The sequence below is a fragment of the Euprymna scolopes genome, chromosome 6, assembly GCF_053919585.1.
Source record: "Euprymna scolopes isolate OS-2025 chromosome 6, ASM5391958v1, whole genome shotgun sequence".
NCBI classification, from domain to species: domain Eukaryota; kingdom Metazoa; phylum Mollusca; class Cephalopoda; order Sepiida; family Sepiolidae; genus Euprymna; species Euprymna scolopes.
This window is the reverse complement of record NC_136487.1, coordinates 154,576,811-154,593,203: the sequence shown is the minus strand read 5'-3', so window position 1 is coordinate 154,593,203 and position 16,393 is coordinate 154,576,811. Positions and strand designations below refer to the sequence as shown.

General features: G+C 35.7%; 1 protein-coding gene across 10 annotated transcripts in view; it reads left to right on the top strand.

Annotated features, from left to right (window-relative positions):
- Window positions 1–16,393, top strand: part of LOC145278064 (uncharacterized) — a 765,737-nt gene that overhangs the window by 406,185 nt on the left and 343,159 nt on the right. The window lies entirely within an intron of this gene.

Genomic DNA, 16,393 nt, shown 5'->3' with positions numbered 1-16,393 from the left:
AGTGATTAAATGAAGTAATCATATATATATATATATATATATATATATATATATATATATATATATATATTAGCAGCCATTTTATAAGGGACGGTAACGACAAAGACAGAAATTTATGTAAAATTAATGGTTTGCTGTTACATTTTTACACAATAATAAAAAAAAATATTGTGTAAATCATAAATATTTAATATAATACATTTATTAAAGGAATACAAAAACAGGCACGACCAAGTGCGGAAGGCAGTACACTTGGAATTATGCAGACAACTGCATTTTGAACGTACAGACAAACGGTACAAGCATAAGCCCGCTACAAAACTCGAAAAGGAAAACCACAAAATCCAAGCAAGGAGACCAGAGAAAAACTTAAAAAAAAGAACGGGAGAGATTGGAATCAGAGAAACTGTTGAGAAGATATAATAAAAACTGCAGAAATCTTAAGGAAAACTCTTGAATGTGGAGACTAACACACACGAACTACAGACACAAATTTGACACACAGAAACAACTACAGATGTAAAAGGCAAAAGAAAATCACATGGAATTAACGGTATAAGATACCGCCCCCTTTTTTGTGTGTGTGTGTCACCATAAACGTGTACCACATTAAATAAATGAGGGTCAACAGGATGAAAAGACCGAGGAGAGAAAGCAGTAACCTGACCTCCACTGGTCGAGAGCAAAGAGGACTGGGACCTTTGGGTGGGTTATTGCCATCCAAATTCCAGTGAAAACCAATGGTCGCTGCCAACGAAAAATCAGTTGTAAACGGCTGTTTTCGACAAAGATGGAGAGTACTGGAAATCTGGGAAGACTTGTTGTCAGTCACACCCCAGAAAAAAACCACAGAAAACCACAAATTGTTCTCAACGAACAATCTTTGATAATGACTTGTGTGACTATTCCTAGTGAATAAATAATAATAAATAATTTAAAAAAAAAACGCGATCGTTAAAAAACAAACAAACGCGCAGTTGCTATTTTCGGTAAGAATAGCTATAAACTGAAGAGAATCCGACGTTTTCGATCATAAACGGGTCCATTTATATCGGAGGAAAAAACGATGGTAACGATTTTTTTCTGACTTCCTTTAAAATTTAAAAATAAATATTATGTTCTTATATTTAATACTTCTTTTTAATCGAAAATTTTGCCACAAATGCCAGAGTATCTATATATCTCTATATCTATTAAAGTGAAAATGTCTGTGTATGTATGTCTGTCTGCCTGTCTGTCTGTCTGTGTACACTTCCCTACCAAATAACTCTATCAATTTTCGGTCTGTAGACTGGAGATTTGGCATAAGGGGTGATGAGATTTGGGGAAATCTTTTTGATCGGTTTTCGGCTGTGAAATTTAGCTGTAAAGGGTCAAAGTTCTACGATTTGACCTTCAAAAACTCTACCAAACTCCCCCGACAATTTTGGGTCTAAACACTTGAAATTTTAGATGTAGGCTACTTGGACTTGGATCAAACTTTTTAACTTGATTTGATACCTAAACAATAAATATGATCAAAAATGGGGTCAAAGTTAAAAAAAAAAATTGACCTCTGCAGCTTCTCCTAATTTGTGGTCTAAACATTTTAAATATTACATAAAGGGTATTCAGACATAAGGTAAGCTTTTTAATCGTTTTTTGGCCGAAAACTTGAATGCCTAAGGGTTAAAGTTTAAAATATTTTACCTTCGCGGTCTCTAGCAAACTATTCAGTCAATTTTGTGTCTAAACATTGAAATTTTATATCACAGGTATTCAGTCATGCAGCAAGCTTTTTAATCAGTTTTTTAAATTTTAGATGTAGGTTACCTGTACATGAGTCAAACTTTTTAATATATACATATGTATATAAAGTTATGAACAGTACATTGGGCCCGAGCCAAGCCGAGCTGCGATGCTAATATACATATAAGTAAAAAGGTAAAAAATGAACTTTCGTATAAGTAATTGAATTCATTCAAGAGTATCGCAACCAAAAACAAATACATAACATTATATATATATATATATATATATATATATATATATATATATACTTGGTATTGTTATATAAACATGGTCACATCCTGCTGCTACAAATAGCCACTTGTTTCAATCAAACAACAGATATCAGTAGGCAGCGACTTGACTATTCAAAAGTTCAATGAATAATAATAATAAGATTATTCATTGAACTTTTGAATAGTCAAGTCGCTGCCTGATGATATCTGTTGTTTGATTGAAACAAGTGGCTATTTTTAGCAGCAGGATGTGACCATGTTTATATAACAATAAACAAGTATTATCAGCTCGTTTTATTGAGCACTATCTAACAACCTCGTTGAATTCATTAGTCCATTACTTTTTAATAAAAAAACCCGAGTATATATATATATATATATATATATATATATATATATATATATATATATATATATATATATATAATATATATATATATATATTGAAGATATACGGGATTGAGTTTATTATTATTATTATTATTATTATTATTATTATTATTATTATTATTATTATTGTTGTTGTTGTTGTTGGTGGTAGTGGTGGTGGTGGTGGTGGTGGTATTTTGACTATTATTTAACTCCTCGTTTAAGTTATATTTCAGTTTTATATCCAACATTAAATATTGTTAACCTCTGATTTCTCTAACCGGCATATTGAGCTTCCAATTTTTGTGATAGCTTCTAATTTAAAAACAATGCTTTTTCCCTATATCTGCCACTTTATGTATGTATGTATGTATGTATGTATGTATGTAACCCAGTACTACCTACTTTATGGTCGGGTCACCGGCGACTAAACTGGTTCCCTTCCACTTGTTTGGCGAGGAGGGTGGCTAGTTTCCCTGAAAGATTATAAACAAGACCTTCCAAAGGACGAATGAACCCTATTTTGGGGTCAACGGCCAATTAGCACGGTGTGTGCTTGTGCGTATGTGTGTGCTGGGGTGGAGAGGGCTACCGTAAGCTGTATTGAAGGCAACTTTTCTAGGATAAGCAAATCTCTGATTAAAAAAAACATAAAGCGGGAGACCAGTACCCGCATTAAGCTGGTCTGCAGTTTAACTTGTTGCTGGCTATCTTGCTCTTGCTTGTTGCTGGATCTCAACATTTTAAACCGAGAGAGAGACTTAGCTTTCATACAAAGCTAAGACTCTGTAACATCATCTGTGTATAGATACTCCCTCAGGCATTTGTCTATAAAAATGGTCCTGTGGCGATGGAAGCAATTTTTAGGCTCATGGATTTAAGTGTCTGGGGGAGTGGCACTCGTCTGACAAGACATTGCAATAATCATGTATGTATGAGTATATATGTGTATATAGGAATGTACATGTGTGTGGGAGAAGAAAGAAAAAGAACAGTAAGAATATTTTAATATGTTTAAACAAAAATAAGAAGAAATTAAGTAAATGATAATTAACATAAAAAAGAATTTTCTTCGTTTATTTATTTTATTTTATTTTATTTTTTAACATTATAGTGTATGTATATATCAATTAACGAAAGACACTAGAATCTACAGTAAGCGTTTCAAAAACATATGTATACGTGCGTGTGTGTGTGTGTGCGTGTGAGTGTGTGTCTGTAGGTGTGTTCGTGCGAGTCCAGACAATAGCGTGCCTTTGACCCCCGTCTAACACGTAGAACCATAATAAATCTATAAGTCCAAGCTTTTAGTAAGGAGATCCACTTTAAAAAAAAAAAAATTACATTTTCACCCCAAACAAGGCACATCATTTCCACTTTGTTGTAGGGGGCTACTATCAGGGACATAGGCATCAGGGGTACTGTGTCGGGAGTTGGGCAGCAAGATATCGGTTCACGTCACATTTGAACTTCTGCGTGTCAGTACAGTTGGGGAAGCAGGGACCCGGAAAGGAATTCCAAAGTCTAGCTGTCCTGAGGAAGAAACTACTGGAGTAGGAGGCTCTCTTACATCTAGGGATCTCCACTGTGTAGGGGTGGGATTTAGCTGCTTGTCGGATGTGTCGGGGGTATTTACGTTGAGGGGTCACAAGAGCTTGCAGTTCGTCAGAGAATTCACCGTTAAAGTACTTGTAGAACAGGCAAAGGGATGAAAGGTTTCGTCGATGGGACAGAGGCTGAAGTTTAGATGACAGTTCAGGACCTATCAGTTTGGCGACTCTCTTTTGAACCTTATCTAGAAGCGAGAGGCTAGTGGCAGATGCACCAGCCCAAATATGACAACAATACTCCATACATGAGCGAATGGTGGCCTTATAGAGGCACAAGATACTTTCGGGCGTTAGTAGCTTTCTAGCACGGTAGAGAGAACCTACCTCCTTTGCAGCGGTCCTGGCAATACTCTCAATGTAATTGTTCCAACTCATGTTTCCTGTGACCGTAAGGCCAAGGAGTTTAAAAGATGTAATTTCAGATAAAGAGTCATTGGCCATTGCTATTGGTGGTAGAGAAGGTTTCTTGTAGTTATTGAAGTAAATGATTTTAGTCTTGGCAGCATTGAATGTGACCATCCATTTATGTACCCATTCCACTACAGATCGGAGGTCATCCTCTAGTGTTTCTGCCATTTCTTTAGATATGTGTTCATTTGTTTTCTTGTCGTGTCTGTTATAAAGTGTGGTGTCGTCAGCATATATACGCATCTCACAAACAGTTTTGTCAGGTCGGTAATTTATGAATATTAGAAGTAACAGAGGTCCCAGGATAGACCCCTGAGGCACTCTCGCATTTATATCATATTGCTTAGGTGTATGACCGTCGAGAACAACCTGGGGTTTTCTCTTATTTAAGAAGGATTTAATTATGTTATGTAATCTTCCAGTGATACCATATGATCTGATTTTCCTGAGAAGACCTTCATGCTAAACCCTGTCAAAAGCCTTAGGTATATCTAGAGCTACTGATCTACCCTCCCCCACTTTGTCCAGTGACTGGTATATATGTTCTGAGGTTACAGTTAGGATGTCTGCTGTGGAACGGGCTTGCCTAAATCCATATTGCTGGTCAGTCAGAAGTTTAGCATCTGTAAGGCGATGGACTAGAGCTTGGTTAATTATGGTCTCAAATATTTTGGCGAAAAGTGGGAGGAGGCTAATTGGTCGATAATTTACTGGGTCAGTTCTTTCGCAAAAATTATTGAAAACTGGTATACGGAAGCAGTTTTCCAGCAGGAAGAAAGCAAGATTCATTAAGGCATTTGTTGTAAAGTTTGGAGAGGACTGGAGCTACTTCGACGGAGCACTTTTTTAATAGCACAGCCGAGATGTTAGTATTCCACTTAACTTATCACTTACATCTGTTTATCAATATCCAGGTGTATATGCACGCACGTCTATAAACGTATGTGCGCGTATCCTGTGTATGTATGGGTACGTGAAGAAGCATATGTGGTATGCGCGGATATATATGATAGTATGTCCATATATGCGAGTATGTTTGTGGGATGCGTGGGTATCCAATTCAAAGTTTTATAAAAGACTTGGTTTTGAATAGAGGCCACACAATTACCTGACCATTCCAAGTCAAAAATAATGGAAGGGTCATATTCAAATAGATCTTAACCTTATTGGCTATACTCGTGCCCCTCCTGCTGCTAACCCTGCCCATCCTATACTCATGTTTTCATCATTCACACCGGGGAAGATCGAAGGATCGGTCGAAAATTATGTGCTTTACAGGGAAACATTCTTGTTTTTTTTTTAAAGACTTTTTGTATTCCTTCACGTCAACACATAGGAAATAAATACAGAAAAGATATAAATAATTATATTATGTTAGTATTGCTTTTTTATTCATACGTATATATATATATATATATATATATATATATATATGTGTGTGTGTGTGTGTGTGTGTGTGTGTGTGTGTGTGTGTGTGTGTGTGTGATGAAAATAATGGAAATAGTACTCCGACAAAATTGAGAAATAAAAAGGAACAAACCGTAATATGTGTTCATCAAAGTTTCGTCTTTATTTCATCCAGAGGAAGTCTTGAAATAAAGATGAAATGTTGATGAACATATCATACGGTTTGTTCCTTTTTATTTCTCTATCTCTCTCTCTGTCTTTCTCTCTCTCTCTCTCTCTCTCTCTCTCTCTCTATATATATATATATATATATATATATATATATATATATATATATATATTTCAATATAGGTTTCAATCCTGGCTTGAGGTAGTTGCCTGTCTAGCCGCACTGATGAGCTGTGAAACAGCGAAACAGTACTGTATGTGGATGACTATAGTGCTCCTCACCTTGAGTTGAGCATATTGAGAAGTGAAACACGAATTACCATTAGCATAAAAGCGACGCTCTTTGTGTAAACAAATCGAGCGGAGGTATTTCAGACGATATCAAAACATCGTTAAACTCACTACTCGTTCAAGCAGCCGCCAATAGCGTAATGGTTAGGAGCCTTGACTGCCGTACAAACGGTCGGGTTTCAATCCTGGCTTGAGGTAGTTGCCTGTCTAGCCGCACTGATGAGCTGTGAAAAAGCGAAACAGTACTGTATGTGGATGACTATATATATATATATATATATATATATATATATATATATATATAAGCGGGGTGTGTGAGCGGGTGAATGTGTGTTTTCAGAATTGAGTGTGATGTTTGGCTATGGCTGTTCAACGATCGTCGACTTGTACTTTTTCAAAAGATCCTTTTCGAATTATAATGTTTACGCTTAGAAATATTTCAAAATAACATCGACAATTGGAAAAAGAATTCGATGCTGCTTTGAAGAAATCTAAAAAAAAATTAGAGCACGAAAATTTCCAGGCACGTCCAAGAAGAAATATACAAATAAAAACTAAAAAAATATAACAACGAAAAACCAATAATTGACAACAAATGTAATAACGTGGCTTCATGCCATGTACGTGCGATTGTTTATTTTATTTTACCAAGGAATAAAAAGAACAAATTGGTTGAATTCATTGCCACTCCATTTTATAATATCCTTGATAGAAGTGTATATATATATATATATATATATATATATATTAAACGATGGCCAATTGCATAAACATCACGAACGTGCTTCGCTTAATGAAAACACCCTCTGTAAAGGCTTGTATATGAGATATACACACACACACACACACATATATATATATGTCTGTAAGTATATATATATATGTCTGTAAGTATATATATATATATATATATATAAGTATATATATGTAAGTATATATATATATAAGTATATATATGTAAGTATATATATATAAGTATATATATGTAAGTATATATATATATATATATATATATATATATATATATATATATATATATATATATATATAGTACGTTATGAAATATATATGGCGATTAAGCTACACTGAATATTCCGGAGAATCTTAGAGTGGATGAAACACGGAATATTCAGTGTAACTTTATCGCTATATATATTTTATAACTTACTAACAAGCTCTACCTAGGTATTGAGCACTGTTGAATAAATACTTAAAGTTCACGCATAAATTTATACATTCGTATATTAGTTTATGTTAGAAAATGAAGCAGTTATATATGTATATATATATATATATATATAGATATATATATATATATATATATTCAAATAACAAAAAGTTTATAATCCGAATTCAAAGATGTTATTCATGTTACCGTTTATTTTTCTTTCCGCATGTTAAAATGTTCAATTCTTGACGGCACCTCTTTCGTAGCGCAGCAACAATCATATAATAATTATGTCAATTTTTATAAATATTTTCCGCCCTAACTCATCAGAAGAATAAAAACTCATTTACTTCAACAAAAACAAGAATTCAAGCATAGTTACATTCAATCTGAAAAAAAAAATCAGGAGAGTAGTTGCAATTGTGTATTGTGATATTGTTATGGCTTGCAATAAGCCACAAAGAAAACAGAACAGCGGAATAGAGTTTAAACAATGTATTACTTGAACAATAACGTAAAAAGGTTACATCTGAGAAGAGTAGTAAACGTCACCGAGCAGGCGAGGGTTGCTCTGGTGTTTAATCCACACCTGGGATCAAAAGGTCTATGGTTTATATAATTGATAGAACAGTTCATTTGGAGGGTAATTCTCCCACAACACCCCCCTCCCAAGCTGATTTCCACGGTTGTGAAAATCAGTATTTCCTCCTTTTGGGGCAGACCACCAAGGGGTCTGTGCGTTTCCTCTTTCTATCGGAGCGTCTTGGTTCTGACATCCCTTTTGGAGGGTCTATGTCAAAACAGTCATACATTTTCAATCGCCTCACTGCTGTCCTGCGGTGGTTTTTCTTGATCCTCGTAGAAGCGTTTCCTTATTTGGTTCAGGTGCCTCTTATGTTGGAACTTTGGGCCCTGAATGATGTATGTAACATGGCCGAGTCTTCGTAAGATCGTGCCCTGTTCCCAAAAAGAAACGTTATTTCTAAAATGTCTAAAATACACGTTATCTCCGCTGTTAAACCGTTTCGTTGGCAATGTAGAGGTTCTGTTGTGTACTATGTGTTTGGGTAGCAGTTTATCAAATACGGATTTTATTTTCCGTCCAAACATGATTTCTGCTGGGCATCCCGCATCTGGTTTGTTCGGATTTCTCGTGATTCTGTAAACCTGCAGAAATTGCTGAAGGGCCTTTTCTGTCGGTGTAGCGGACGCCTTTTTTAATGCCCTTTTAAGCGTATCGACGAAGTGTTCGGCCTGGCCGGTGCTTCTGGCGTGGTACTGGGGTGTCGTAATATGCTTGACTTGATACGTCTCGCAGAATTCTCTGAACTCTGTCGAGGTGAACTGTGTAACGTTGTCACTAACCAAACATTTTACAACCCCAAACCAAGCAAACAATTCCAATAAAAAAATTGTCGTTGTTGCCGTGGTCGTTTTTTTTTTTTTTGCATCTTAGTACATCTGGCCATTTAGAGTAAGAGTCAACTACTATCAGGTAGTAAAAATCCTCCACAGGTTCCGCTTAATCACTGTGGATCCTGGACCATGGTTGTTCAGCTTAAGGCCAAGGTGTATATGTTATCGGTGGTGCTTTTGCAGCCAAAGCACAGCCTTTGCATCTGTTCACCATGTCGGTAATATCTTGGCCCATAGCTGGCCAATGAACAAAACTTCTCATTAGGCTTTTCATTCTGTTTATTTCTGGATGCTCCATATGAAAATCCCTGAAAATTCTTTTTTGAAGAGTTTGAGGGATGACAATCCTTTCACTGTATAACAGTATTTCGTGGCAACCAGAAAAATGTCTGAACTGGTGTCACCCAGTGCTAATTTCTGCTTTGTGGTTTGAATGAAATTGTCATTTAGAGATTCTGACTTAATTTCCTGAAATGTGACCGACAGTTTGTGGACAATATTTTTATCATGGTTTTTGCATCACTATTAATACGTAGTGTCGCGATTATTGAATCTTCAAGAGGTTCCATTTTGGCAGGAATCAGTCTCGATAGACCGTCTGCATGGGTTAGTTGTTTTGAGGGGAGAAATTGAATTGTAAAATTATAGTTGAGCAGAATAGTTCCGTATCTTAATAGTCGGTTCGCAGTGAATGTTGGAAGTCATTTTTTTTATCCGAAAATGGATATCAAGGGTTTATGGTCGGTTTGTAGAAAAAAATGTCTTCCATACAAGAACCGGTGGAATTTTGAAGCTGCAGATATAATTCCTAGGGCCTCTTTCTCGATCTGAGAATAATTATTTTCCGCTAGCAGGAGAGTCTGTGATGCGAAAGCAATAGGCTGTTTTAATCCATCCGGCATTCGATGTAGCATGCACACTCCAACGCCATATTGACTAGCATCGCTAGCTACTATTATGTCCAACTGTGGGTTGAAATGCGCTAGGAATAGTTTTGAAGTCAGGATTCTTTTTATTTCTTTGAATGATGTCTGGCAATTTTCTGTCGACTCCCATGCCTTATCCTTTTTCCGCAATTCATTAAGTGGTGCGTACAATTTGTGCATATTTGGGATGAACCCCTGGTAATAATTTGCCAAACCTAAAAAAACTCTGTAATTGAATTATGTTTACTGGTACTGGCATTTCTTTAATAGCGGTCGCCCTATCTGGGTCTGAGCGTCTGCCATATTTATCGATTATTTCACCCAGGTATTTAATTGTTTGTAAAAAGAACTCACATTTATCTGCTTTGATCTTAAATCCATAATCTTATATTCGACTGAATACTTGTCTGATATGTTTTTCCTGTTCCTCCCTGCTTTTGCTCGCTATGATAATGTCATCAAGATATGCGATTGCGGTGTCCAATCCGGACAGCATATATCCATTACTTGCTGGAATATTGCGGGTGCCACCTTGATACCAAACGCGAGTCTTTCGTATCTGTACAAACCCCGATGAGTATTAATACAGAGGAGGTTAGCGCTTTCGTCGTTTACCAGAATCTGTAGTTAAGCGTCGCTTAGATTGATCTTAGAAAAAAAACTTGCCGCCATTTAATTTCGGGAACACTTCTTCTGGACTAGGTAATGGATAGTGAAAATCTTCTAAGGACCCGTTGAGTTCGATCACGAAGTCGATGCAAACGCGAATTTTCCCGGATCTTTTCTTTACATAAACTGCCGGAGCAGCCCACTCACTATATTCAATTTAGCCAGTATACCGATGCTTTCTAATCTGTTTACTTCCTGATTTATTTTGTTCAAGGAAGCGAACGGGACATTACGTTTCTTTTTAAACACCAGTTGTGTGGCTGGTTTCAACTTAAAATCTGCGGCCATTTTTATACATCTCCCCAGGCCAGGAGTAAATACGTTTGTAAATTCTTTTTTAAAACAAGTTATAAGTTTCTCCGTTTCTGCTGGGCAAGTATCTATATTCTTGCAGAATGTGGACATAGGAAGATACCAGAGACGAAACTCCTCCATGCTGTTAGAACTGAACAGGTTCTCACTATCTTTTAGCACATACAATCTAGTTTTTTGTTTTCCCCCGTAAAGTGACGTTTGTAATTAATTTACCTTCAAATTGAATTTTTGTACCATTAACGGCCGTCGCCGTTCTGTTAGTTTTTAACATAGTCAGCTTTCGTACCACGTTTTGAGATTTATTATTGAAAGATCCGATCCACTGTCTAAGTGGAATTTAATAGCCTTGCCGAAAATGTTAACCGTTACATATTTGCGTAGATTTTTATCTACGACATCCTTAGTTCTGGTTTGACGTACACGGTTTCTATTCTGAATTTAACTACAGTGCGAACTTTTATGACCGATCTTATTGCATAAATGGCATCTTTTTGTTTAAAATGGGCAATCTCTTACCCAATGTATTCCACCACATCTGAAACAAACGCTCGGTGCTTTTAGTTTTTAAGAGTTTTGGTGGTTAGTGTCTGTGTGCCATTTCGACGGTGTTTTCTTGTTACTTTTTTTATATTCGCAATGCCTGCTTCGATATTTCTTGCATCTTTTTTTATAATTTATACTTCTTGACAATCCTCAGTCAATTTTTGAAGTGTTAAGTTCGGTTCATTTTCTAATTTTCTAAGGACTCTGAACCTGATTTCCGCATCTTTTCCCGAGGTTAACCCTTGCGCCAACACAGGGCATTTAAAATTGTCTGCTGTTAGTTCAGACAACTTAAAGTCATCACAGTGTTTGTTCACTACAACTGCGTAGGTGGAAAAATCGTCATTATCGTCTTTTACCACATTCAAACATCTCCAACGCTTATGGAAAAGAGACGTTTTCGGCGAGAAAAGTTCTGTTAACAAATTTACCGTCTCATTTAATGAGAAATCTGCTGTTTTCCGAGGCAAGATGTAATCCACGAATTTATCATGCTCAGCCGCTTCCAATTTTCATAGAAGTCTGGTTTTCTTTTGATCAGACCAGTTGCTGTAGTTAATATTAAAGAAATCTTCATAACGCCGAAAATACGCCGCGAATGATTTTTCCTCCTCCTCATATTTAAAATTGTCTATCGTGGTCCATATTGTACTCTGAGAAAATGCTGAATTCCTCTGTTCGTAATTGACATTCCGCTAACTGTTTTTGCAATTCCTTTTGCTGTTCCTCGAATCGTATTTGACGTTCGGTCCAGTGTTTTTCGGATTGTAACTGACGCTTTGCGGCATCGATATGCAACTTGGTCAAATGTTCCAACGCTACTTTCAATTCGTCCATTTTGCTTTGTCAGTATTAGCTATTTCAAAACGTTCACTGAATTTTACAAAACCGTTTTATTCTTTCTTATTTCTTATTCTTCTAGAAAATTAAACGAACAGAAAAAATAAATAAATATATAAAAGTTAATTCTCTAAAGAAAAAAAATAAAGTGTATATTTTTCTCCAGAGAAAAAAAAAATTAACAGCGGATTTCAGCAGTGAAAACCACAAGTGACGAATTTTTTTTCCAAAAGTATAAAAATTTACCTTTCTACGTCGCGACGAACCTTTTTCTTTTTGCAAAAGTACAGCGCTATCTTTTAAAACAAACTTTTTTTCTTTTCAACTCTTTTTTTCCGCAATGATCTACGTTTTTTATTTTTTTAGTTACCGTGCCTCTTTCAGTTGCATATGTTATGTTAGACACTTCCTTTGGCTTGATAACATTTGAGTCCGACGTCGTTAGTATTTTTAGAATACTATTTCAACGCAGTATTTTTTTTCAATGTTGTTACTGGTTTCGATTTTAGTATGCTCCTTGAATTCAATGTCGTCAGTGTTTAGTTTTTTAGAACACTGTTTTTAAACGTGAGTACGTTCTCCGAATTCAATGTCGCCAATGTTATGGCTTGTAATAAACCACAAAGAAAACAGAACAACGAAATAGAGTTTAAACAATGTATTACTGGAACAACAACGTACAAAGGTTACAACTGAAAAGAGTAGTAAACGTCACCGAGCAGGCGAGGGTCACTCTGGTGTTTAATCCACACCTGGGATCAAAAGGCCTATGGTTTATATAATGGATAGAACAGTCCATTTGGAGGGTGATTTCCCCCACAACAGATATTTAGGTCAGATTTGATTTAATGCACTATATATATATATATATATATATATATATATATATATATATATATATATATATATATATATATATATATCTGTACGTGTGAATGTGGGTGTCTTAAGATATATATATATATATATATATATATTAAATATATCATCAATTTATTATTTATATATATGGTTCTTCTGCAGTATAATTTAATTTGAAACAAATGCATAAAACACGTTTACGTACTTACGTGTCATGTCAACATAAATATAAATTTCAGAGATTACAAAAACTTATCTAGTAGAAAAGTAATTAAAAATATATTGACTGTTTTATCGCATATTGTACAGTGTGTTCCAAATGAAGCTGACGGATTTTAAATTTGTTAACTTTCTCAATATTTAAGTTTTGCTTACCAATTTGCATATGTAGGTAAACGAGCCTTTCCGTGATACTGTAAGATATAGGAAAATATCATAGTGTACTTATTCTAATTTTACTTACACAATTTAATCTAGGGTATGTTTTTCGCAAGTTCTAATTTAGTTATGAAAAATTATGTTACTCAGATGTCCACTAAATCCGATTATTTGTTCCGCCATTACTCCACACCATACTGTACATTTTTGAAAGTGTAATTGCCGTTGTGCGGGGATTTTCTGATCCTTAAATTCTGCAATTTTGCTCATTTATGAACCCATTCAGATGAAAATGGACCTCATCGAACATAATGAGGTTTTTGAGAAAATTTGGATCTCCATTGGCCAAGTCTTGGAATTGCATGGCGTATTCCAACCCTTTTTTCCGGGTCGTTTGGCTTAAGCTCTTGCACCAACTGAATTTTATATGGAAATGTGCACTCTTCATGAAGCATTCTGTGAAAAGATAATCGAGAGACCCCAATTTGACTTGATCTCCTTCTTACTGATGTGGATGGATCCTCGGCCACACTCTCTGCTAATTTCTGACGATTCTCATTGCTTCTTGCCGTACGGGGTCTACCATATTTATGGAGGGCACATACAGACCCTTGCTCATGAAATCGAGCCACCATAGAGTTTATTGCATTGGGAGTAGGGGAATCTTTTGTGTTGGAGTTTCGTTGAAATTCTCTTTGAGTTTCTGATATTGACTCATTCAACCGAAAATACGACTCTACAATAAATATTCGCTCTTCGGTAGTATAATGAGTCATGGTGACCTTGGAAGGGTTACTGTAGATGATCTGAAAATATAAAAAAATTAAGAAAGTTATAAATTTTTTTTAGCCATCAGCTTTTTTGGGACATCCTGTACATGAAGGTGTTCGTAAAAACTAGGAACAATAACTGCAATCTATAGAAAAATATAGAAACAGTACATTGCAATGTCTACTAAAATGGATGGAAAACTGAGTGATTGGCAGCACGCGCCACCTTATGCCTGGAAGCCAAGTCCTTTTGGCTGACGGCTTTTACATTGTCAACCTAAACAATTACGTAATCTTTTTTTGCGGAGGAGAAATACGGCTTGACAGATCATCAGACACCTGGAAACATGACCGTTTACCGTTAAGATCAAACGGAAACGTTACAGTGATCTACGTGAAAGATTTAACAAAAATGGGCAGATGCATGAAAAGCAAAGTCATCAGAGATTTTCATATAGAATAAACCTGAAAAGACTGCACTAATTATTGATGTAATCATCCTAAATTATTATGGCTTTAATAGAGCCGAGCGGGAAAACATAACAAAGTAACAGGATTACGGCTTTGATAGGAACTCCTGTGTCCGGCGATGCTGAATGTAGTCAAAATTGTCGGAATTAGCATACCGACGAGTAGGGGTGGGGAGAAAAGACGGTTTAAGTCTTGCAACGAAATGTCGACATTGCTTACAAGCAGTCTTTCCTTGTAAAAGTAACAAATGGGTAACGATGGTCGAAGTGTAATTTGTCTAAAAGACAGCAACAACTACAGCAACAGTAGAGCGGCCACCCCTTTTTATCTACTCCAACTCTCAGTCAACGAGATTCACGCGTGACTGGAATGTCTATTTAACTTGTAAGGAATAGGCACTTAGGTTCTTTGATTAACGGACCACCGGCTGTGCTGGTCACAGCTACCAGCACTCCTTTTTTCCCCACCGACCTACACCCGGCAAGTCAACCAATTCAAAATTCTCACAAAATATACTATCGATTTCGATTGGAAGCCAGTTCCACAGCGTCTCTCAGTTTCTTTCAATTGCAACCAAATCTCTCTTGATTGTCTGCTTCCGGTTTATTTTTGGTATTCTTATTCTTTTTCTATCAGAGATCCACGAAAGCAACACATTGGCAATTCTCTCTTAGGCTACTAATCTAAAGATATATCCAATCCAGCTTAGATGTGGTTAGCAAATTATTCACGACCCTACCTGTTGGTTTCTATGGGCTCCGATTTTTTGGTTTAGTAGTTCGATTGCTATATTTGATCGATAGAATATTTTTAAGGCACTTGAATTTTCCATCAAATTTCCTATTTTTTTTTTGTTGACTCTGAGCGGAACGAGAAAATGATGACAAAATACCAAGACTTCAAGAACGATTTCGAAACAACATGATCTCTAAAAGATATAAACATCATACCGGTTGTTGCAGGAGCAACTGATCTAATTAAATATTGAGGAATAGTTAGATATAATCCCTGGGAAAATCTAGCTAACAGTCATAAAATGGATAACTTTTATCCACAAAAGAGCCCTCGGATATAAATGCAAATCGTAAGGAAATCAGGTCTTAGCTTAAGAAGAGGGTCCTTTGATCTCGTCGAAATAACTGAACTATATATATATATATATATATATATATATATATATATATATAGTTTTGGAATTTTCTTTAAAACGTTCAAGAGTGTAACAAAGTGTCTTTCATAGGAATATTATTTTGTCAGTAAGTCAATTAATCTCTCATCTCGGTGTATAGTTTTACCTACATGAACAAACAATAGTGCCAATGTTTTTTAAAGGATCATCAGTTGTTTACCATGTAAGACTATTTCGGGGATTTAAAACAAGCACTATATTAAAGCATGGCTCTCCAGCAGTGTTGATCAAACACAACATCACCCAACACACACACACACACTAACGCACACACGCACTAACACATACACTAACACACACACACTCGCATATATATAATATTATTATCAAAGAGTAAATTTTTAATAAAGGAAAACTTATCAAGATAAGAAAAGCTCAATAGTATTACGAGGAGCAAACAATATTATTAAATGAAAGACGAGGAATAAGAATTATATATAACTTTATTATATCATCAGAGCAATAAGGAAATGAAAATAGGAAGATCAAGAAAAAAATCATTAGACCATGGCATTTCGAAGCAAAAGTTAACTATTACCTTCATATACATTACTCTTCTTATTTACCCTTATGTGTTGTGCCTCCATTTAA